This window comes from Mixophyes fleayi, chromosome 4 (genome assembly GCF_038048845.1).
Source record: "Mixophyes fleayi isolate aMixFle1 chromosome 4, aMixFle1.hap1, whole genome shotgun sequence".
Lineage (NCBI taxonomy): Eukaryota > Metazoa > Chordata > Amphibia > Anura > Limnodynastidae > Mixophyes > Mixophyes fleayi.
This window is the reverse complement of record NC_134405.1, coordinates 127898113-127923204: the sequence shown is the minus strand read 5'-3', so window position 1 is coordinate 127923204 and position 25092 is coordinate 127898113. Positions and strand designations below refer to the sequence as shown.

Sequence of the window (25092 nt, the reverse complement as noted above, 5' to 3'; positions counted from 1 at the left end):
AATGTGCCTAATCAAAAAGGTGCAATTCTGAGTGTATGCATCTCAAGACAAGCCCAGCTCTGCATCAGTAACATATGTGCCTGTTTTACATAAGGAGTAATAAAAGTTCAGAGATGGCAGTGTTAGTAGTAAATGCTAAAGTTACATTATTCGATTTGTACACATTGCACACATTGCATTTGCCACCTAAATAGACGCAAATACAAAATAAAAGTAAGTTTAAATTAAACACAAACATCTGCTGTCTTCCCCTTTACAAATCAAATGAAAATATTTCCTGCTGTTATCAATTAAATAATGTGAATATATGGACGCGACTTTATATAATATACTAATGCTTTATTTACTATTAGTAGGTGGGATCCAGACGCAATCAGCCAATCAGAAGCAGCTGTCGATTGTCATCATCATCAGTGCACATTTTGCACCAGGAATCAAGCAACTGCTAGAGACACATCTCCTGACATTTGCATCGAGATCCAGGTCTACATTGGTCATAATTAGGTGAACGTACCATTACTGTGTTTGGCCTACCTTACCCACCCTTTCTCACTGCCATTCCACCTCTGTTAGCATAAGGAGTCGTAAGAACAAGATGCAACCGAATCTGCATATTTTACACAAAACAAAGATACATACGTCTAACTCTACATGAGCCATAATAGCACTGTACAACAGCACTAAGTAAATTCATTATTTGCATACAGATTGGCCTTAAGGAAAATAGCTCTTGTGCTGCCATCCAGTGGAAAAAGGAAAACATGCAGTTGGGCAAAACATTCTATTTTGTATGTCAACTTGAAAAGTTTAGGATTTCCATCTGGCTGTTGTTTCAATAGCAAGAAAATAGAAACTACTCTGGAGTTATAGGAGGGCCTGCAAAGCAGCATGTTACTTTATCTTTCAACTTCATTGTATTTAAGGTAGCAGAATATTTTTTTTTAACAGCAGGCTGGTAGTAAAATATAAACCTCAAACATTCACAGAATATAAAGAGTTGCTGTCTACAGTGTTTATTCTTGAAGCAAAGCTGTGTAAAGCCACCCAAGTTATATTCCTTAACTGCTGTCTCTAGACAATATCGGCTGTAAATGTGTTCCAAGCATCTACTACTCTTTCAGAAAATAATATTTTATAAAATTACACCAGGTAATATATTAACATATACCATGTGCTGAGTATTGTAGCAATAGATATGGCAAAAAACAACTATAAAAAAAACAATAAAAAAAAACCATTAATTACAATAGCACAAATTAAACATAAAATTCAGGTCATTCCACATCAAATCAACACAGGGTTTTAAACTGGCCGTTTTAGAATGTAATAAAATTTAAAAATTTTACATTTTTAATTTTTATTGAAACATACTGCTGTGCTATATATCATATGAAAGCCCATAAAAAAGAGGTTTAAAGACCTCAACCAATTATCTAGCTCAATTAGGTGAGCTACAAAAGCAATTTAAGATAATGTTGAAAGCAAATTTTTCATTAAAAAATTGCAGCTTTAAAGGCATAAAACTACAAAATCAGTGTACATATCAGCCTAAGATTTGGGGGTTTTCTTTACACCCATGGCAGCATTTATTATACTAAGTTTAATTGAAATTAGAGAATGTAATTTGGAATTTTTTCGAAAGTTGTTTTGATTTGATGTGGAATAACACTAAAACCCTCTAAATTAACTGGACTAATATAGTATAAGCAATCTCCACCTTTTTATAATAATAATGTGCAGTAACAGTGTATATATAGTGCTATTCATATTATAGCAGGCTAGGTATAGGGAAGTTAGAGAGTAAAAATGAAGTATGTCTTTGTCTCCCTTTCTGTATTTATAGCAATTGGTTATATGTATCCTTTATTCTTAGGTCACATAACCATATTGGTTGCTATGATTGGATAACTGCTGTTAAATACATGGAAAATTAATACCATATAAAAGTTTCTAATTATTAGAGATGGGCGGGTCCGGTTCTCCGAGAACCGAACCCACCCGAACTTTGGGTATCCGAGTACCGAGCTGAGCAGCTCGGTACTCTCCCGCCCATTCCGAATCCAAATCGAGGCCGAACGTCATTGTGACGTCGTCGGATCTCGGGGCTCGGTTCTCGCGATACTTCAACTTTATAAATACACGCCTCCACAGCAATCCATCGCCATTTGACAGAGGGAGAGAGCAGGGTGTAGTCATAGGCTAATTAGAGCAGGGACAGAGAATACAATATTGTTCTTGCAATTGCTCTAACCAAAATCGCTAGTGCAGAGAGGAGGATAGAGGTTTATTATTTTTTCTTCATATTTGGCACTCCCCAGCGCTTTTGGGGTGTCCCCCATAATTGTACATAAATATTTCTGGCTGTCAAAAGTCATATCTGTCAGCAGTATCTACTAAATAATTTTTAGCACTCCTCAGTGCTTTTGGGGTGTCCTCCCTAATTGTGCATTAATATTTCTGGCTGTCAAAAGTCATATCTGTCAGCAGTATCTACTAAATAATTTTTAGCACTCCTCAGTGCTTTTGGGGTGTCCTCCCTAATTGTGCATTAATATTTCTGGCTGTCAAAAGTCATATCTGTCAGCAGTATCTACTAAATAATTTTTAGCACTCCTCAGTGCTTTTGGGGTGTCCTCCCTAATTGTGCATTAATATTTCTGGCTGTCAAAAGTCATATCTGTCAGCAGTATCTACTAAATAATTTTTAGCACTCCTCAGTGCTTTTGGGGTGTCCTCCCTAATTGTGCATTAATATTTCTGGCTGTCAAAAGTCATATCTGTCAGCAGTATCTACTAAATAATTTTTAGCACTCCTCAGTGCTTTTGGGGTGTCCTCCCTAATTGTGCATTAATATTTCTGGCTGTCAAAAGTCATATCTGTCAGCAGTATCTACTAAATAATTTTTAGCACTCCTCAGTGCTTTTGGGGTGTCCTCCCTAATTGTGCATTAATATTTCTGGCTGTCAAAAGTCATATCTGTCAGCAGTATCTACTAAATAATTTTTAGCACTCCTCAGTGCTTTTGGGGTGTCCTCCCTAATTGTGCATTAATATTTCTGGCTGTCAAAAGTCATTTCTGTCAGCAGTATCTACTAAATAATTTTTAGCACTCCTCAGTGCTTTTGGGGTGTCCTCCCTAATTGTGCATTAATATTTCTGGCTGTCAAAAGTCATATCTGTCAGCAGTATCTACCAAATAATTTTTAGCACTCCTCAGTGCTTTTGGGGTGTCCTCCCTAATTGTGCATTAATATTTCTGGCTGTCAAAAGTCATTTCTGTCAGCAGTATCTACTAAATAATTTTTAGCACTCCTCAGTGCTTTTGGGGTGTCCTCCCTAATTGTGCATTAATATTTCTGGCTGTCAAAAGTCATATCTGTCAGCAGTATCTACCAAATAATTTTTAGCACTCCTCAGTGCTTTTGGGGTGTCCTCCCTAATTGTGCATTAATATTTCTGGCTGTCAAAAGTCATAACTGTCAGCAGTATCTACTAAATAATTTTTAGCACTCCCCAGTTGTTTGCGCTCAGAATGGATTCAAAGCAGTCCACATATGATCTGAATGAGCAACCAGGTTCTGTCACCAGTCCTGATATTAGTGTTCCCAGTACGTCATCTGGCCAAGGCGATGTCAAACAACAGAGTGTTTTCAAATTAGTGCAAAAAACAAAAACAAAAAAAAATTTACTGTATTGAAGCGAAAAAGAAGTGTAACTGAGCAAAAGTTAAGTGACGATAAAAAAAAAATTGCAAGCATGCCATTCTACACACGCAGTGGCAAAGAGAGAATGAGGCCTTCACCTTTGGCTATTAGTGGCAGATCCCAAAAAGTTACCCAGCCTACTATTGGGGCACAACTACTGTTACGCGTCAAAGCCGAGCTGCAAGATAACAGTGAGGCATTACAGGAGAATATTTGCTCTGATTCACAAATGACAACAATCCCTGTGGAGAGTCCATCCAACAGTGGGATGTCTAATCGTGAGCATTCTGCTGATGTGTGCCTTAATAGCCCGAGTGTAGCCGGTGATACCCAAATTGAGGATGCCTCTTTGGAATTAGAAGAGGATGAGGGGGAGATTTGCGTAGGCGACGAGGGCGCTAATGAGGATGTTGATGAGGATGAGGTTGTTTGTGTAAGTCCTGCACCAGTGGCAGCAGTTCTGGCACGTGACAAGAAAAAGGCCATTGCCATGCCTGGGCATAAAACAAAAAAATCCACTTCTTATGTGTGGAATTATTTCTACCCAAATCCAGACAACAATTGTATAGCCATTTGTAGTGTATGTCAAGCCACAGTCAGTCGAGGGAGGGACCTTAACCATCTTGGAACCTCGTCTATGTTACGCCATTTAACGAGAGTTCATGGCAAAGTGTTGGGAAAAGCTGAAAGTTCTTCCCAAAAGAATAGAAGCACTCCCTCATCAGCTAAGACCCTCCGCTCACCGACATACCGACGGCTACAAAATACACCCACCACACCATCCTCATCAATATCCTCAGTAGCGCTCGGAGTTAGCCCGGCATCCCACTTAAGGCTGGATGACTCCGGCACTATTATTGATTCCTCTGAAGAAAGCGTTAGTCCTGCTGCTGCTGTTGCTGCTGCTGGGGGTGAATCGTCATCCCAGAGGCAGGTTAATAAAATGAGCAGTCCTACATTTCAGCAATTAACTGTGAAACAATCATTTGCGAGGGGAAGCAAATATGACAGCAGTCACCCAGTCGCCAAGCGAATCACAGACGCCATGGCTGCAATGTTAGTGTTAGATCTGCGTCCAATCTCCACAATAAACGCAGCTGGTTTTTCACAGTTAATTGAGGTTTTGTGTCCGCGTTACAGAATTCCATCGCGACACCATTTCTCCCGTAAAGCTATTCCACAACTATACCAAAAAGTGTGTAAAAATGTAGAGATTGCGCTGAAAAATGCCATTCTGCCCACTGTTCACTTAACCACAGATATGTGGACAAGTGGAAGTGGCCAAACCAAAGACTATATGACTGTGACAGCCCACTGGGTTGGTCATTCACCTTCACCAGCAGGAACAGCAGCAGCATGTACACCACTACGTAACATTTGTCACAGGCAGGCCACTCTTTGTATCACCGGCTTCACTAACAGGCATACGGCTGACAATTTGTTACGCAAACTGAGAGATGTGATTGATGCATGGCTTATACCACTCGAACTCTCCCCAGGGTATGTCATTTCAGATAACGCCAACAATATAGTGCGAGCATTACAACTGGGTGATTTCCAACATATTCCCTGTTTTGCTCACACCATCAACTTGGTGGTGCAGAGCTTCCTACGAAATAACCGTGAGGTGCAGGAGATGCTTTCGGTGGCCCGTAAAATTTCAGGCCATTTCAGGCATTCAGCCACAGCATGTAGGAGATTACAGCAGCTCCAAGAGCAGTTTAACTTGCCCTGCCACCAACTTAAGCAAGAGGTGGTAACTCGGTGGAATTCCACCCTGTACATGCTTCAGAGGATGGAGGAACAGCGCAAAGCCATCCAAGCATATTGCACAAGTCATGACATTGGGAAAGGAGGGGGGATGTATTTCACTCTTGCACAGTGGGGAATCCTTTCAGTGCTGTGCAAGGTGCTGAAACCATTTGAAGTTGTGACATGTGAGGTCAGTGCAGACTCTGCTAGTTTGAGCCAAGTCATTCCTTTAATTAGACTATTGGAAAAGCAGCTTGAGAAAATGAAGGAGGAGCTGAAAGCAAGCAATTCAGCAAAGTATGTTGGCCTTGTCGATCAAGTACTTAATTCGCTTCACAATGATCCTCGAGTTATTAAGATCTTGAACTCGGATCAGTACGTTTTGGCCACTGTGCTTGATCCAAGGTTTAAAACCTACATTGAGTCTTTACTTGTAAATGAGCGAGATGTGAACTTTTGCAAGGAGCTATTGCTCAGCAAGTTGGCCGCTGAACTGGGCCTCGGCTTGACGACGTGTCCTCCTTCACTTTCTCAAGCTGTTGCTCGTAAAAAATTAAATTTCCAAAAAAGAAGCAGGGAAGACACAGGGGGCAGACCAGAACAATTTAACATCTGGGCTGGTTTGAAGGATTTTTCAAAAAAATGTGTCACTTTGCCCATAACGCCATCCAATATGAGTATAAACATGCAAAGGATGGTGGAGGATTACTTTCAAGAGGTAGTTGATATGGAAATGTCAGACAGTCCCTTTCCTTACTGGGAAGAAAAGCAGGCCATTTGGAAACCCATGTACAAACTTGCTTTGCAATACCTAAGCTGCCCACCCTCCAGTGTGTACTCTGAACGAGTGTTCAGCACAGCAGGGAACTTAGTCAGTGATCGCCGTAGAAGGTTACTTCCCAAAAATGTGGAGAAAATGATGTTTATAAAAATGAACTACATCTTCCACGAGGAAGGCCTTCACCATCCAAGACATCCAAGCACTGACTGTTCTCTAATGGCGGATTCAAGCGGCGATGAATTGATAGTCTGTGATGATGACGTACACACTGATGAGGGTGAGGATTAAGCTGAAGATGATGCCGATAACATCTTTTTAAAACTTTCTATGTAAGTGTAGGGTGCAATCTACCCCCAAAGAGGAAAGGGACTTGTGGCATTTCCATATCACATACCATCTTGAAAGGCTGCTGTTAGGGCAATTTATCCTTAAGGGTAGGGTGTCATAGACAGAGTGACCCTAAACTGGCTTTGTCCATTTTTCATAATATTGTACAGTCTATAATGGCTGAATTTTTGGGTATTTTATACAAGTGGAGGGGGGCCTAGAGAGACAGAAACCAAACTGGCTTTTTCCATGTCAATTAATATTGTACAGTCTATAATGGCTGAATTTTTTGGTATTTTATACAAGTGGAGGGGGGCCTAGAGAGACAGAAACCAAACTGTCTTTCTCCATCTCAATTAATATTGTACAGTCTATAATGGCTGAATTTTTTAGTATTTTATACAAGTGGAGGGGGGCCTAGAGAGACAGAAACCAAACTGGCTTTCTCCATGTCAATTAATATTGTACAGTCTATAATGGCTGAATGTTTTGGTATTTTATACAAGTGGAGGGGGGCCTTGAGAGACAGAAACCAAACTGGCTTTTTCCATTTCTTTACATATTTAACTATAAGTGTAGGGTGTAATATACATTCAAAGACGATGGCTGCATTGCCAATATGCATAGATGGAGAGGAAGACAATCTGTTTGTGTGTAGAATAGGCCTACCAACGAAGAATTAAACTGTTTTTTTTTGGATGATTTATTACCTCAACAATTAGATTACTTGTCTCTAAAACAGTTGGAGCACTAAATTGGGTTAATTTAGGCCCAAAAACATGGATTTTCCAAAAAAATAGCAAAACAAAACCAAACAAAACCAAAACCAAAACCAAAACACGCAATGGCGGTTTTGCAAAACCAAAACCAAAACCAAAACACGACGGTAATCCAGATCCAAAACCGAATCCAAAACCAAAACACAGGGGTCAGTGACCATCTCTACTAATTATATACATTTTTGTTGCTGATATAACAGAGTAACAATAGGAAGGTGTACTGTATATTTTATCTGTATATACGCATGCAGATTTTGCTCTTATTATGGTATATTTAAATGAAATGTAACTAAATTATCTTCTGCATGTTATATGTAGAGATCATAATTTAATGAATGTTATTTATATCCCTGGCCAAGACATTTTTCTGTTGACTTGTGTTAGAACAGCTACACAAGTGTGAACTAATTGACTCAATTATTTTCACTCGATTGCCATTGGTTATTATTATTATCCTTTATTTGTTAGGCGCCACAAGAGTTCCGCAGCGCCGTACAATGCACAAACAATAGACAGTACAGGGTAAAATATTACTGAGCAGTAAACAAAAATACCAACACTTCAGAAGCTCCAGGCAGGCTAATGCAGAAAAGACGGAGCAGAAGAGTAGGTAGGGACACACGAAGGAAGAGGGCCCTGCTCAAATGAGCTTACATCCTAAGGGAGGGTAAACAAGACTCAGGTACAAAGGGGGCCAGATGATGTAAAGGAGAGAAGAGGGGACGGGAGGAGGGAGGGGAGAGCGGGTTACATGAATGGTTACATGAATATCTAAAAAAACACTAACAATCCATCACTGACACTCTTTAAAAAAGTATCCCTGAGAGACGAATAGAGGAAATGGGGCTAAAATCATTGTCACCGCAAGCACTCCACCGACAGTACAGTAACAGTTCGAGCAGTAGCGCAGACGCACTTGTAGGATATACCTCGCCTCTTCACTGCAGACAGTGAAAGGATACTTACCTGGAAACTGCTCTTTACAGGTGGCCACCACCATAAAGCTCTGTGAGTAATGCATATCTGCAAAGCACAGATCGAATGGAGGTCTGACAGTGCTCGTCTTCTTTATCAGCTAAACACTCTGTTGTTTGGATCAAATATTGGCATCATAGAAATATTTAGCAGTTTTTCAGGATTAAAGTGGATTTGGAAATGGAATATCTGTCTTATAAGCGAGTGTAATAAGGTTTGGATATTACCTTTTATTAAGGATGCACTATTACTGCACATTATTATTATTATAAAAAGGTGGAGATTGTTTGTATAATTTATCAGTCCATTCAATTTTAGAGGTTTGTAGTGTAACAATTTTGTTTTATTTGAACTATTGTAATAAATGGTTTTTTTTTTTTTATATTGCCAGTGCCTTCTAGTTGTTTTTTTTCCATATCTATTATTAGAAAACTTAATGCAGGGTATATGTTAATATATTACTTATAGTTTCTAAGTTAGGGTGGCTTTTTCAAAACAAACCCAATTAATTACCCTGAAGCTAATTTTCACAAGTCAATGGACTGAAATTCTATCACTGTAACATTTTACCACTTTTGTGGTGAGTAATCTGCACCTGAATTTCTGCAGACATACATATGCTGTCTGCAGTAGCTATTTTACAAAATTACTACAAACCTACTTGCCATTAGTTTAATATTGTATCCTCTTATTCTAGAAAACAGTTTATTTCGGAATATACCCCCTCTTGAACCATATTATTCACTTAAACAAACATGCATTAAATTAAATATAGGTGTCACGGGCACTAGGAGTCTTTACCCAGTATCACCCGCTGATGGTCTTATCAGAGCAGTAGAGTTGGTATATGATACTCTGGTGGCAGGGTGATAATGGAACTGGAAACAGCAGATGGTTAGAGAATGCTCAGAAAGTCTATGACTAGCAGCACTGGTAAACAATAGGTAACTGAACACGAGGATCTGGATGGACAAGGACACGTGAGGGTAGTCAGTGGTCTGCGCACGGCAAGTTGTACCACTGCTATAGTGAGAAAGAATGTCCAGGAGTAATAAGGAGGTGGAAGTCAGCGGTCTGTGTATAGCAAGTTGTACCGCTGTCTGTAGTGAAGGAATGGAATCCAGGTGAAGGTAACGGGGAAGTCAGTGGTCTGCGTGTAGCAAGTTGTACCACTGCTTATGTGAGAGGATATATGCAACTGGTGACACAGGGAAACAGGAATCAGTGGTCTGCCTCTAGCAAGTTGTACCACTGAATATATATGTGAGGAAGGACACGAGGAGATAAATGCAATGCAGAGTCTACACGGGTACACTGAACTTGATCCCACGTTGAACTGCACACAATAATAATAATGAATGAACAGCACTGCACAGATAAACAAAGTCACTAGAATAGTCCAGCAAAAGGAAACACAGTCAATAATAGCAATAGTCTCAGAGGATGGAAACTCCGGAGGAGAACAACTCAGTCCAGATGGATATGCAATACACCAGCACAGTCAATGAGAAGTATGCATACCGTGGTTCAGATGAGCAGGCTGTTAGAGATAGCTGCAGGGATACCTGAGCGGCAGGGAACTGACGAGATGAGAAGTCCTTGCAGAATGGAAGCGGCAGGTAGGTGCAGCGCACTGTAGGTAGGCCAGCAAGGACGACAAAATACTCAGGAAGCAGTAGTATATCGAATTGAACAGCAGAAGACCACGGGAGAGCTGAAGCGATGTAGCAGAGCTGGAAGCCGAGGAGCGTAGACTCGATGCTAACAGGCAAGTTGACACAAATGGACACACTGTAGAAGCAGTAGGCAGCGGGTCAGCTGACGGCAGGTAGAATGCAGACTGGAGCGCTGAGACGAGCAGGACTCTGAAGTAGCTAACAGGAATCAGCTGGAACAGTAGCGATGTAACACAGGAGAGTTGGAGAGATCTGTAACTTGTTAGACACACGGAGGCAGCGGATAGGAATCAGCTGCTGGAGTCACGATGAAACACAGGAGAGTTTGCAGTAATCTGTAACTGTAGATACACGGAGGCAGCGGATAGGAATCAGCTGCTGGAGTCACGATGAAACACAGGAGAGTTTGAAGTAATCTGTAACTGTAGATATACGGAGACAGCGGATAGGAATCAGCTGCTGAAGTCATTAGGAACACGAGGAGTAGAAGTGGTCTGGAAACCACAAACGGCAAACAGGAATCAGCATAAGCTGAACACACGAGGAGGCACTGGAACACCTTCAGAGACTCATGAGGAATGAGACTCCAAGATCAGGCAACGTGGTATTGACCACAGGTGCTTAATATAGGGAGTGTTGCCTGATCAGCCAATTAAGTTAAAGGAACAGAACTGAAGGTTAAAAGGGACTGCACATGCGCAGTACCTCATTATAATGGACGGACACGGTTCCTAGCTACCTTAGAAGTAGCACTCACAGTCCGGTGAGTGACAGTACCCCCCCTTTTAAAGGTGGGCACAGAACACCTGGAACCGGGTTTGTCCGGAAATTTGGTATAGAACTTTTTCAAGAGGGCTGGAGCGTTGAGATCTTCAGCTTTGATCCATGAACGCTCCTCAGGACCAAAGCATTTCCAATGCACGAGGAAACGAAGAACTCCTCGCAAAATTTTAGCATCCAAAACCTGAGTAATCTCAAAGTCTTCCTCCTGATGAACTTGAAGTGGCCGAGGTGCTGAAGGAGGGACCGAGAAACGGTTGATGATGAGAGGTTTGAGCAAGGAAACATGGAAGGCGTTGGAAATACGAAGACTCTTGGGAAGTAAAAGTTTGAAGCAAACTGGATTTATAACTTGAATGATCCTATATGGACCAATAAAACGGGGAGCAAATTTCATGGATGGAACCTTCAAACGAATATTCTTAGTAGATAGCCACACCCGGTCTCCGACTTTCAATGGTGGAATAGCCCGTCTCTTTTTGTCCGCAAAAGACTTATATCTGGCAGATGTCTTCTTTAAACAGGTTTTTACCTGAGCCCAAATATTTTTGAAGGTTTGACACAAAGTCTCAACAGCAGGAACTTGGGTGGGCGGGAGGGCAGGAAATTCCGGGAAAGACGGATGGTGACCGTAAACCACAAAGAATGGAGTTCTAGACGATGACTCATGGTACATGTTGTTATGAGCGAATTCAGCCCAAGGAAGTAATTCTACCCAGTTGTCTTGATTGGCTGACGAGAACATCCTTAAGAAAGTCTCAAGATCTTGGTTGACTCTTTCAGTTTGTCCGTTCGATTGAGGATGGTAGGAAGATGAGAGTGCTAATCGTATGCCCAAGGTCTTGCAAAGGGCCCGCCAGAATCTGGAAACGAATTGTACTCCTCTATCTGACACGATCTCGGACGGACATCCATGAATACGGAAAATTTCTCTAATGAAATGTTCAGCCAGGGTAGAAGAAGAAGGTAAACCAGACAAGGGAACGAAATGCGCCATCTTCGAAAATCTATCCACCACTACCCAAATGGTGTTGCAATTCTTACTAGGAGGAAGCTCAGTAACAAAGTCAATACTAATATGGGTCCAAGGCTTAGATGGAATGGGTAGTGGCTGAAGCAACCCCGCTGGAGTTCTGCGGGGGGTCTTGAACTGGGAGCATAAATCGCATGCCGCGATAAACTCTTTGACATCTCTCCTCATAGAAGGCCACCAATAACTTCGAGAGAGGATTTCAAAGGTCTTGCGTTCACCAGCGTGTCCAGAGAAACGAGAAGAGTGAAACCATGAAAGGATTTTTTTCCTAAGAGCAGGAGGCACGAGGGTCTTCCCAAATGGTAGCACTTTAGTGGAAGAAGTAGCCAGAGAAACACATTTGGGGTCTAATATAAAGTGGTTAGGAATCTCTTCAACGTCTGAGGACGCCACAAAGGCTCGAGATAGAGCGTCTGCTTTTTTATTCTTTGCAGCTGGTTTGAAGGTTATGATTAGATCAAAACGGGAAAAGAAAAGAGACCATCTTGCCTGACGAGGATTTAAACATTGAGCAGACTGTAGGTATGACAAATTTTTATGATCCGTAAAAATTGTCACCGGATGACGAGCTCCCTCTAACAAATATCTCCACTCCTCCAATGCTACTTTAATAGCCAGCAACTCCTTGTCCCCGATGGTGTAATTCTTCTGCGCAGGCAGAAGACCCCGAGAGTAAAAGGCACAAGGATGGAATTTTTGTTGCTCCGATTTCTGGGAGAGAATGGCTCCTAAACCAACATTAGAGGCGTCTACTTCTAGGAAGAAGGGAAGTGTCACATCAGGTTGTCGAAGGATGGGAGCAGAGTAGAAGGACTCTTTAAGAAATTGAAAGGCTTGGAGAGCCTCAGATGACCATTGCTTAGTATTGGCCCCTTTGCGAGTTAGAGCCACAATGGGAGATGCAATTGAAGAGAAGTCTTGAATGAAGCGTCTATAGTAGTTGGCAAAGCCTAAAAAACGCTGAATGGCACGAAGAGTAGTTGGCTGAGGCCAAAGTAACACAGCGTTCACCTTTTCTGGATCCATTTGTAGACCAACTCCGGAAAAAATATAACCCAAAAATGGAATCTGGGGCAACTCAAATGAACATTTTTCTAATTTACAGAATAATTAATTTTTCCGGAGTCTGGAAAGAACTTCGGCCACTTGTTGGTGATGTGAAGGCAGGTCTTGGGAAAAGATGAGTATGTCGTCCAGATATACTACGACACATACATATAACAAGTCCCGAAAGATCTCGTTAATGAAGCCCTGGAAAACAGCAGGGGCATTACATAACCCGAAGGGCATTACTACGTATTCATAATGCCCATCTCTGGTGTTAAAAGCTGTTTTCCATTCGTCACCGGACCTGATTCTAATCAAGTTGTAGGCACCACGAAGATCCAACTTAGTAAAAATCCGGGCTCCCTTGATCCGATCAAACAACTCAGTAATCAGAGGAATGGGATACCGATTTTTGATAGTGATAGCATTAAGTCCACGAAAATCTATGCAAGGGCGTAATGATCCATCTTTCTTCTTCACGAAGAAGAACCCAGCTCCAGCGGGAGAAGTAGAAGGTCGAATAAATCCTCGCTGGAGATTCTCTTGGATGTATTCAGCAGTAGCCTGAGTCTCAGGTAATGAAAGTGGATACACACGACCCCTAGGTGGATTCTTGCCAGGTAACAGGTCAATCGGACAATCCCATGAATGATGAGGGGGAAGACGTTCAGACTGAGCTTTATCAAAGACGTCGGCAAATGAAGCATACTGAGGAGGAAGTCCAGGTGAGGAAGGTGAAATGGAGGTTTGCTGTATTTTACGAGGAACAACACGAGAAAGACAATGTTGGTGACATTCAGGTCCCCAAGACGTAACTTGAGGAGTGCGCCAGTCAATCTGGGGAGAATGACATTGAAGCCATGGAAGGCCTAAAACAATCGAACTTGTAGTAACAGGAAGGATTAAAAACAAAATTTCTTCTCGGTGTAGAACACCAATCTGAAGGGTCACTGAAGACGTACTTTGGGTGATGAGACCGCTGATAATACGTGATCCATCGATAGCAGTCACCGTAATAGGAGTCTTCAGGGTAATCACTGGTAGGGACCATTGATTTACAAGGGATTCAGAAATGAAATTTCCCGCAGCTCCTGAATCAATCAGAGCTTGGGACTCAAAAGACTTAGTAGCAAATTAAATGGTAACGTCAAATGCACAGATTTTTGATTTCGTAGAAGATGGAGAGGACTCCAGGGACCCTAACTTCACCTCTCCAGAACTAGTTAGGGCGTGGCATTTCCCGATTTTTTGGGGCATGACTGAAGCATATGTGTGGCATCAGCACAATAGATACAAAGTCTATTCTTAATTCTTCGATTCCTCTCTGCAGAGGTTAGTTTGGAACGTCCAATCTCCACCGGTATTACCGGAGGTGAAGCAGGACGAATTTGAGAAGTGGGACGAAGAGATGTTTTAGCTGAAGTAGTTCTCTCAGAGTCCCTCTCACGAAATCTGAGATCCACACGATGACAAAGAGAAATCAAATCTTCTAAAGACGTAGGGAGTTCTTGAGTAGTCAGTGCATCTTTAATTTTATCCGAGAGCCCCTGCCAGAAGGCGGCAATTAACGCTTCAGTGTTCCACTGAAGCTCAGAGGCTAAGATCCTAAATTGAATGACGTACTGTCCTACTGTACGAGAACCCTGTCGTAAACGAAGAATGCTGGAGGCAGCGGAAATAACACGACCTGGTTCATCGAATACATTACGAAACATGGAAATAAATTTGGCACTATCCTGTAACAACGGATCATTTCTTTCCCACAGAGGGGAAGCCCATGCGAGAGCTTGTCCGGAAAATAATGAGATTAGATAGGCCACTCTGGAACGATGAGTAGAAAAGTTTTGAGGTTGGAGCTCAAAATGTACTGAGCATTGGTTGAGGAAACCTCTACATGTTTTGGGATCTCCATCATACTTTGACGGAGTTGGCAGGTGAAGCGTGGAAGCCGTAGACACCTGGCATGGCACTGGGGAAACGGAGGAAAGCACAGGAGCATCAACAGAAGCTGTAATATTCTGCTCAGACGTTCTTTGGGAGACTAACGTCTGGTAACATTGTAGTAATAGTTGTTGACGAACATCCTGTTGTTCCACACGGGTGACCAGATGCTGCAGCATCTCTTTAGCTGTGGGTTCCGAATCTGGGTCTGTCATGGCCTGATCTTACTGTCACGGGCACTAGGAGTCTTTACCCAGTATCACCCGCTGATGGTCTTATCAGAGCAGTAGAGTTGGTATATGATACTCTGGTGGCAGGGTGATAATGGAACTGGAAACAGCAGATGGTTAGAGAATGCTCAGAAAGTCTATGACTAGCAGCACTGGTAAACAATAGGTAACTGAACACGAGGATCTGGATGGACAAGGACACGTGAGGGTAGTCAGTGGTCTGCGCACGGCAAGTTGTACCACTGCTATAGTGAGAAAGAATGTCCAGGAGTAATAAGGAGGTGGAAGTCAGCGGTCTGTGTATAGCAAGTTGTACCGCTGTCTGTAGTGAAGGAATGGAATCCAGGTGAAGGTAACGGGGAAGTCAGTGGTCTGCGTGTAGCAAGTTGTACCACTGCTTATGTGAGAGGATATATGCAACTGGTGACACAGGGAAACAGGAATCAGTGGTCTGCCTCTAGCAAGTTGTACCACTGAATATATATGTGAGGAAGGACACGAGGAGATAAATGTAATGCAGAGTCTACACGGGTACACTGAACTTGATCCCACGTTGAACTGCACACAATAATAATAATGAATGAACAGCACTGCACAGATAAACAAAGTCACTAGAATAGTCCAGCAAAAGGAAACACAGTCAATAATAGCAATAGTCTCAGAGGATGGAAACTCCGGAGGAGAACAACTCAGTCCAGATGGATATGCAATGCACCAGCACAGTCAATGAGAAGTATGCATACCGTAGTTCAGATGAGCAGGCAGTTAGAGATAGCTGCAGGGATACCTGAGCGGCAGGGAACTGACGAGATGAGAAGTCCTTGCAGAATGGAAGCGGCAGGTAGGTGCAGCGCACTGTAGGTAGGCCAGCAAGGACGACAAAATACTCAGGAAGCAGTAGTATATCGAATTGAACAGCAGGAGACCACGGGAGAGCTGAAGCGATGTAGCAGAGCTGGAAGCCGAGGAGCGTAGACTCGATGCTAACAGGCAAGTTGACACAAATGGACACACTGTAGAAGCAGTAGGCAGCGGGTCAGCTGACGGCAGGTAGAATGCAGACTGGAGCGCTGAGACGAGCAGGACTCTGTAGACATGCTGAAGTAGCTAACAGGAATCAGCTGGAACAGTAGCGATGTAACACAGGAGAGTTGGAGAGATCTGTAAATTGTTAGACACACGGAGGCAGCGGATAGGAATCAGCTGCTGGAGTCACGATGAAACACAGGAGAGTTTGCAGTAATCTGTAACTGTAGATACACGGAGGCAGCGGATAGGAATCAGCTGCTGGAGTCACGATGAAACACAGGAGAGTTTGAAGTAATCTGTAACTGTAGATATACGGAGACAGCGGATAGGAATCAGCTGCTGAAGTCACTAGGAACACGAGGAGTAGAAGTGGTCTGGAAACCACAAACGGCAAACAGGAATCAGCATAAGCTGAACACACGAGGAGGCACTGGAACACCTTCAGAGACTCATGAGGAATGAGACTCCAAGATCAGGCAACGTGGTATTGACCACAGGTGCTTAATATAGGGAGTGTTGCCTGATCAGCCAATTAAGTTAAAGGAACAGAACTGAAGGTTAAAAGGGACTGCACATGCGCAGTACCTCATTATAATGGACGGACACGGTTCCTAGCTACCTTAGAAGTAGCACTCACAGTCCGGTGAGTGACAATAGGTCATCATTGTACCACCAAGAAAATTTAATTATTCTAACTTGATTGCCACTGGGTACACGAAAATATATAAAAATCGCTAATAATCCATCACTGACATCCTTTGAGAAAGTCTCCCTGAGAGACGAATGGAGGAACTGGGACTGAAATTATTGTTGAACTCTTGAACCATTGTTGTTACTCTTGAACCATATTATTCACTTTAACTTACATACCTTAAATGAAATCTAAGTTCTCATTGGACCACCAAGGCAATACTGTGGATTCCTTTGTCGCAAGTGGAATATTTTACACAACAACATTAAAGTATAACTGCATTCAAAATTAACATTTGCTTTGGATTGATTTATGAAGCAACTAATCATGTTTGAAAAAAGACACAGGTCCATTAAGTTCAACCTTCTATAGATACTAATGGTATTAATCAAGTGGTAGGCAACACACTAGGCCAGTGGTCAGAGAACAGGGGTAAATTAACTCAAATGGGGTAAATATGAAATTCCTGGGGGTAATGCTGCCGATTCACATGCTGTCAGTTGGATTGTAGACCCCTTTAAATGTGAAATTGCTGTTGTACCAGAAGAGCCTCAAGGGTTGGCAGAGGCACTTCTTGAGCTTCGATGCAATAATGAAGCACGTATTGCATTTGAAAATAAAGCAGATCTGTCATATTCTTGGATGTCAACAGCTGCAAAGGCATTCAAAATTGCACATGAGGAGACAGTCAAAGTTGCTGCCTTTTGCAACTACCTACCTTTGCGAACAAGGATTTTCCACTCTAACGAGCATAAAAACAAAGCAGTGAAATCGATTGGACGCTGAAGACTGTATCCAAATTGCTCTGACATCAAAATTCCCCAATATTGATGCTCTTATATCAAAAATTAAGCAACATCATTTCTCCAAAACCTGAAGTTTTGAAATTCAAGCTTTCAAAGAAATTGTGAATAGATTCAATAAAATTTTGAATAATTAATAATATATGATTTCCTTCCTTTCAAATCAAGGGGGTAACGTTGGCGTTATATTTTGGAGTAAAAGGTAAAAAAGTTCCCTGACCCTTGCACTAGGGCATACATTCCTTGAATAAATCCCCTCCACATCTCCCTAATGTCCACTAATAACTATAGCTACAGGTAAACCATTTCTTGTAAGGAAGGTGTCCAATCCATTTTAGTAATCATGTGGAAAGAAAGGAATATCAAAGCTTAACCATCTTTACAGAAAAGAACCCTTCCAGTGCTCAGGCAATTTTATGCCCAGGGGGCAAGACTCGACTCATCAGTTATTTTAAAGGAAAAAAATGCAGATGGCCCAGTGACACAGCCCAAGGTAGCCCACTAAAGGACCGGCCCAGGGGCAGATGCCCCCTGCCCCCCAGCCCCTGCCTGTGCTCACTTTCTGTCATTCATAATTGATGACTCCTTGTCCCCTGGGTATACCTTGGTACAAAACATTTGATTGCCAAATCTTTAAACTTAATAATTAGGTCACCTCAAATGTGCTTTCCCCACCAAAGTTAACTAACCCAATTTTTCTAACCTGACTTTAAAATGCTCCCCTTCTGATCTCTTTTATGAATGAGTTCCCTGCTTTTTAAAGTTCAATTTCTCCTGTTCGGTGTGTGATCTAACTAACCACTTATACACACAAAATAGGAGAATAATGGCACTAATGTATCTAGCAAAAACGTGAAAAAAAGTCTCCTTTCAATATAAAGTTAATGTCCACTCTCCAAAGTCTTCTCTTCTTTTCATGATGATGCTTTTATTGTTTGTGAATATCTCAAAAAATATAAAGAAAAAATAAAAATGTATAAAGAAATATATAAATCAAATGCCAGTTCATCTGTCATATATAAGCAAAAAAAACACTTTTGTATTATCTGTGCAGAGTTCCCCCCTCCATAAATAAGAAATAGTACAATAAACATGCATCCAGTGCTACTTGCATTGATGTAGCAATATCTGAATAAGTCTTTGAAGTAATCCAAAAAAATAAAATAATATAAACGAGTGTAATTTTGTTTAGGTATGGGATCAAAAGTAGAAACAGCTGCCAATTTTGCACTCACATAAATACAAGGATGAATCAGAGTAAGTAGTCAATCTTTTCTCTTTTTCTGTTTGCTTCTTTGTTGTCACACAATATTGAACTCCAGTAACATGTGATGGAAAGGCAAAAAAGAAAAATCCCCTTGTGTATTACGTTTTAAAATGACATTTAATATATTACACTTTAATAACAGAAAAATACAATTAAGAACAAAAGACTCTTTTTTTCTCAAGTATATTAGGACCCCTATCAGATAGGAGATAGAAATCAGCATGTAGCTCTCCTCTCAAAAGGGTGTGTAGATGTAAAGAAACCCGGGTTGTAGACACACATTCGAGAATTCCAAATGGAAGAAGAGGTCCACCTGAAGGAGGTCCGTAACCATCAACGCTTTTCAATACCAGAGTATCTTTATTAAGGTGGAAGGGAATTAAAATCCATCCTAGTATTTCAAGACTTGAACAGTCAATAATCTTGCTACCCATATTTTCTAAAAACTTTTAAAATACATATAAATTGTTCAAAACTCTAATAATAAACTCAATATATAATAGACTTATCTCATACTGAACCACTGCATAAAATTTTAGCAACATATTTAATACTCAATACAGCTGACACATAAAGTGGGATTGTACATAGCCATAGGATTAACACTGACCTAAACTGACATACAAAGGAGTCTTATTGACACCTGAAGCTTGAAAGTCTATAACATCAAAGATGCGGACGCATATGAAATGCTAGTTTTTCATTGAAAACCGACATTTGGATTAATGGATGATATATATATTGTCACGGGCACTAGGAGTCTTGCCCAGGAAGTCACCAGATGACTGGGCTTACCAGAGTGGTGAAGTTAACACAACGGTCCACTGGTAGCAGGGTGACTAGCGGAACATATATCACAGCAGAGGGAGAGAGAATGCCAATAAAGAATAGGAAAGTCAGTGACTTGCAGCAATCTTGGTCAATGAGTCAGCGGCTAGCTGATATTGAGGAAAGGCAGATTTGAACACGGAGATCAGGATGGACGTGAGCAGATGCGGGGAGGTAGTAGGGAAGTTAGTGGTCTGCGTACAGCAAGTTGTACCACTGCTATGGTGAGAAGACTTGTCCAGGTGCAAGTAGGTAGCGGGGAAGTCAGTGGTCTGCGTACAGCAAGTTGTAACACTGCTTATGGTGAGAAGACTTATCCAGGTGCAGGTAGGTAGCGGGGAAGTCAGTGGTCTGCGTACAGCAAGTTGTACCACTGCTTAATAGGTGAGGATGTGTACAGGTGTCGATGAGTGGAGGCATACAAAGGATAATAGGATGCAGACACTGAGAGCACAGAGGAACTTGATCCCAATAGATATGCAGCGTATCCAGCAAAGTCTATAACGGTATGTGGCGCTGCTTGGTAGAGACTTGCTCAGCACAGATATGCAGGCCAATAAAGGATAACGACTGAGTAGTACGGTTAATTCCAAACAGATATGCAGCGTAACAATAACAGTCTATAGCGGGTATGGATACCGCTGCTGAGAGCGGAAACTTGTCCTAGCGGATATGCAGAGTAAACGTAGAAATCAATAACAGATAGGCATACCGCTATTCAGTAGAACAGTCTGTCCACAGGAAGATGCAGGGACTGCAGAGACGCTGAACGGCAGAGACGAGTGTAGGAACCACAGGTGAGTAGATCCGGTAATCAGAGTCCAGCTGAGGGCACAGGCAGGAAACAGGAGACTGAAGCAGGTATGGAAACCAGCGATGAGTAGCACAGGGAATCCACAGGAACTGAAGACACTAGGGGTACACAGGAGACAGTAGCGGGTATGGAGACCAGCGATGAGTAGAACAGGAATCAGCAGGAAACTGAAGACACTAGTAGAACACAGGAGACACCTTCAGAGACTCACAGGTAATGAGACTCAAGATCAGGCAATGAGGTAATGAGTAGGGATGTGCACCGGCGACTTTTGAGGTCTCGTGTTTTGTGTTTTGGATCCGGATTTTCGTTATTTTTGGGGTTCGGATTTGTCTCGCAAAACACTTGACGAAAGGTCTCGGTTCGGATTTAAGGTTTTGGATTCGGATTTTTTTTGAAAAAAACATAAAAAGTTTAAAAATCAAGTTTTTGGGCTTATTTTCACTCCTAGGCTATTATTAACCTCAATAACATTCAATAACAAGCATTTCCACTAATTTACAGTGTATTCTGAACACCTCACAATATAGTTATTAGTCCAAAACGTTGCAACAAGGTATCTTTCTGGACTGCGTAGAGGAGTGGGTCACCACAATATATATTAAAAACCCTGAACTTTTATGATTCGCACCAATAAATGTACCTGGACTGCGTAGAGGAGTGGGTCACCACAATATATATTAAAAACCCTGAACTTTTATGATTCGCACCAATAAATGTACCTGGACTGCGTAGAGGAGTGGGTCACCACAATATATATTAAAAACCCTGAACTTGTATGATTCGCACCAATAAATGTACCTGGACTGCGTGGAGGAGTGGGTCACCACAATATATATTAAAAACCCTGAACTTTTATGATTCGCACCAATAAATGTATCTGGACTGTGTAGAGGAGTGGGCACTGGGCACCACAATAAAATATATAAAAAACCTTCAACAGGTCTGCATTACACTGCACATACGGCTGCTCCTCCATCCTCTCCATCATATACATGTTGGAGTTTTAGCGTGTGACAACCTCTTGTTTTTGATAATGTCAGTGCATTTTGAATATTTTTCAATTTGCCCCACACCACTGAATGTACTTTATCTATGATACGCATCTATCTATCTTGACTGCGTAGTGTGGTGGCCCCGGTACACAATTTGAAACCGAGGCCACAATATAATTAAAAAACCCTCCACGTGTCAGAATTCCACCAAAAAAGGGTATGGACTGCGTAGTGTGGTGGCCCCGGTACACAATTTGATACCGGGGCCACAATACCTCCTCCAAACATGGTACAGACAATTCGTCATTGAGATCCCATCAAGTATGTTAAAGACAGACAGGGTCCAAGTGTTATTGGTTGACTTTGTAAACCAAAAAACTGTCCCTGTTGCACATAGTCGTGCAATGAAGACTGACTTTTTCATTTAAAGGCACCATCTTTCAAGTGTAGTGTTTGTAAGTCTAAGTCATATTATACTTTTGGTAAAATTGGTTTATTTTGTTCCTCTTTATGGTAACTACTAATAGAATTAAAGTATTAAATAGAAGCGGCAGTTCCTCTTTATGGTAATTAGTAATATAATTAAAGTATTAAATAGAATTAAAGTATGAAATAGAATTAAAGTATTAAATAGAATTAAAGTATTAAATAGAGTGGTATAGAGTTGTAGTGTGGTATAGATAGAGTGGTCCCCACAATATAATAATAAAACCCTCAACTGGTCTGAATTCCACCAAACAAGTATCTGGACTGCGTAGTGTGGTGGCCCCGGTACACAATTTGGTACCGAGGCCACAATATAATTAAAAAATTGGGCATCAACTGTCACCGTTGTTTAATATCTGATACACCTAAATATGGACTGCACAGTGGAGTGGCCCCGGTAGTAAATTTGGTGCCGGGGCCACAATACCTCCATCAACCCTCTAAATCCCACTCCACTGATGGCGGACACCGGGCGCACGTCTAACACCAACATTGCAGTTACAGCCGCAGTTATACGCTTTGCAATAGGGTGACTACTATCGTATTTTGTGGTCATGGCAAACGACTGTTGGACGGTCAATTGTTTTGTGAAAGACTTAGCGGTCTTACGACTTCCCCTCTGGGAAGATGACCGACTAACAGCAGCAACAGCAGCAGTGGCAGTAGTAGGCGTACCGCTGCAGGATTCCTCGGATGAATCCCGTATTGAGGAGGACTCAGTCTGGCTGCTGACTTGGGCTGCAGGACTGAATCTGATGGAGATTGTGGAGGAAGTTGACGAGGAGGGTGTTGCTGGTGTGTATCCAACTGGACCACGGGATTTAGGTGTCCCTGTACCGATGAGGGTCCTAGCCCCAGTTCCTGAACTAACCACAGAACTATGAAGGTTATTCAGGTGACGTATAAGGGAGGATGTTCCTAGGTGGGCAAGATCCTTACCCCTGCTTATTTGAGCTTTACATAAGCTACATATGGCCATACATTGGTTGTCTGGATTTGGATAAAAATAACTCCAGACCGAAGAGGTGCATTTTTTGGTCTTCTGGCCAGGCATGATGATGGGCTTTTTCATCCCATGGACATCAGCTGTTTCCCCCCCTGGTGCCTCATTTACAATAACCACATCACCATCCTCATCATCAAGTTCCTCCACAGCGCCAGCTACATCATCAATAGCCTCCTCCCGAGCCACCTCTTCCCGTACAGTGATGGGAAGGTCAGGCTTGACAACCACCAACATCCTTGGACTCGCCTTGTGGATTTGTGATAATTTCTCTTTAGAAGGCAGAGTTGTTTGCTGTTTTGTTGCTGACAGCATAACTCTCTTCAATTTTTTGTAGGGGGGGGGAGGAGGAGGAGGGCTAAGATCCGTGGGTGAAGCTGAACCACTAGTCATGAACACGGGCCAGGGCCTAAGCCGTTCCTTGCCACTCCGTGTCGTAAATGGCATATTGGCAACTTTACGTTTCTCCTCAGATGATTTTAAGTTTCTCTTTTTGCTACTTTTTCTTAACTTGGGCATTTTGGATTTTACATGCCCGGTACTACGAGATTGGGCATCGGGCTTGGAAGACGACGTTGATGGCATTTCATCGTCTATGTCATGACTAGTGGCAGCAGCTTCAGCATTAGGAGGAAGTGGGTCTTGATCTTTCCCTACTTTATCCTCCAAATTTTTGGTCTCCATTATATGTAGCACAAGATACTGCAGAATGTGTGAACTTGGTAATATTGCAGTACCAATGGACTTATACTGCTGTATTGGTTTTGCAAATTTGGTTATAATTATTATATATTTTTTTTTTTTTTAAATTTTTTATTTTTTTTTACTTTTTTTTTATTTTTTAAAAACTTGGGAATAATGGGGAAATAACTATGCCCTTAGAAGCACAGAGCACAGGACACAGCACCACTGGACTGAACAGGACACGGCACAGGACCCAGCAGCACTAAGGAACTCAGCAGGACAGAGCACAGGACACAGCACCACTGGACTGATACTGCAGAATGTGTGAACTTTGTAATATTGCAGTACCAATGGACTTATACTGCTGGATTGGTTTTGCAAATTTGGTTATAATTATTATATATTTTTTTTTTTTTTAAATTTTTTATTTTTTTTTACTTTTTAAAAACTTGGGAATAATGGGGAAATAACTATGCCCTTAGAAGCACAGAGCACAGGACACAGCACCACTGGACTGAACAGGACACGGCACAGGACCCAGCAGCACTACGGAACTCAGCAGGACAGAGCACAGGACACAGCACCACTGGACTGATACTGCAGAATGTGTGAACTTTGTAATATTGCAGTACCACTGGACTTTTACTGCTGAATGTGTGAACTTGGTAATATTGCAGTACCAATGGGCTTATGCTGCAGGATTGGTTGTGCAAATTTTGTGGTAATTAAAAAAAATGAAAGTAGTTTTTGGTATTTTTTTAAAAAACTTTTTTTTATTTTTTTAAACACAGGGGAAAATTGGGGAAATAACTATGCCCTTAGAAGCACAGAGCACAGGACACAGCACCACTGGACTGAACAGGACACAGCACAGGACCCAGCAGCACCACTGACCTCAGAAGGACAGAGCACAGCACACAGCACCACTGGACTGATACTGCAGAACACAGCACAGCACAGCACAGCACAGAACTAAACAGCACAGCACAGAACTAAACAGCACAGCACGAGATCTACCAGGACAGAGGACCACCTAACACACCCTCCCTCTACCCTGATCAATGCCCGAGTGAAGATGGCGGCGACTAGCGGGGAATTTATAGGATCCGAGTATCGCGAGATCCGACAACGGGATTATGAGTCAGAGCCTCAGTTTCACATTTGAATTTGGCGCCAATACCCGGATCTGTCTCGGATCCGACTCGGATCCGCAACGTTCGGGTGGGCTCGGATTTCATAAATCCGAGTGCGCTCATCCCTAGTAATGAGCACAGGTGCCTTAAATAGGGAGAGTTGCCTGATCAACCAATTAGATTAAAAGCAACAGTCACAAGAGTTCTTGGGTGCTGCGCATGCGCAGTCCCTCAGGATGGCGGACGGCCGCGGTTCAAGATAGGTGCCGGCAGGAAGGCTAGGGAGCCACGCACCATCGTAGAGGCACTCACGGTCCGGTGAGTGACATATAT

At 42.0% G+C, this 25092-nt stretch overlaps 1 protein-coding gene across 1 annotated transcript in view; it reads left to right on the top strand.

The window, feature by feature from the left end:
- SCAMP5 (secretory carrier membrane protein 5) overlaps positions 1-25092 on the top strand; it is a 128460-nt gene that overhangs the window by 5511 nt on the left and 97857 nt on the right. The window lies entirely within an intron of this gene.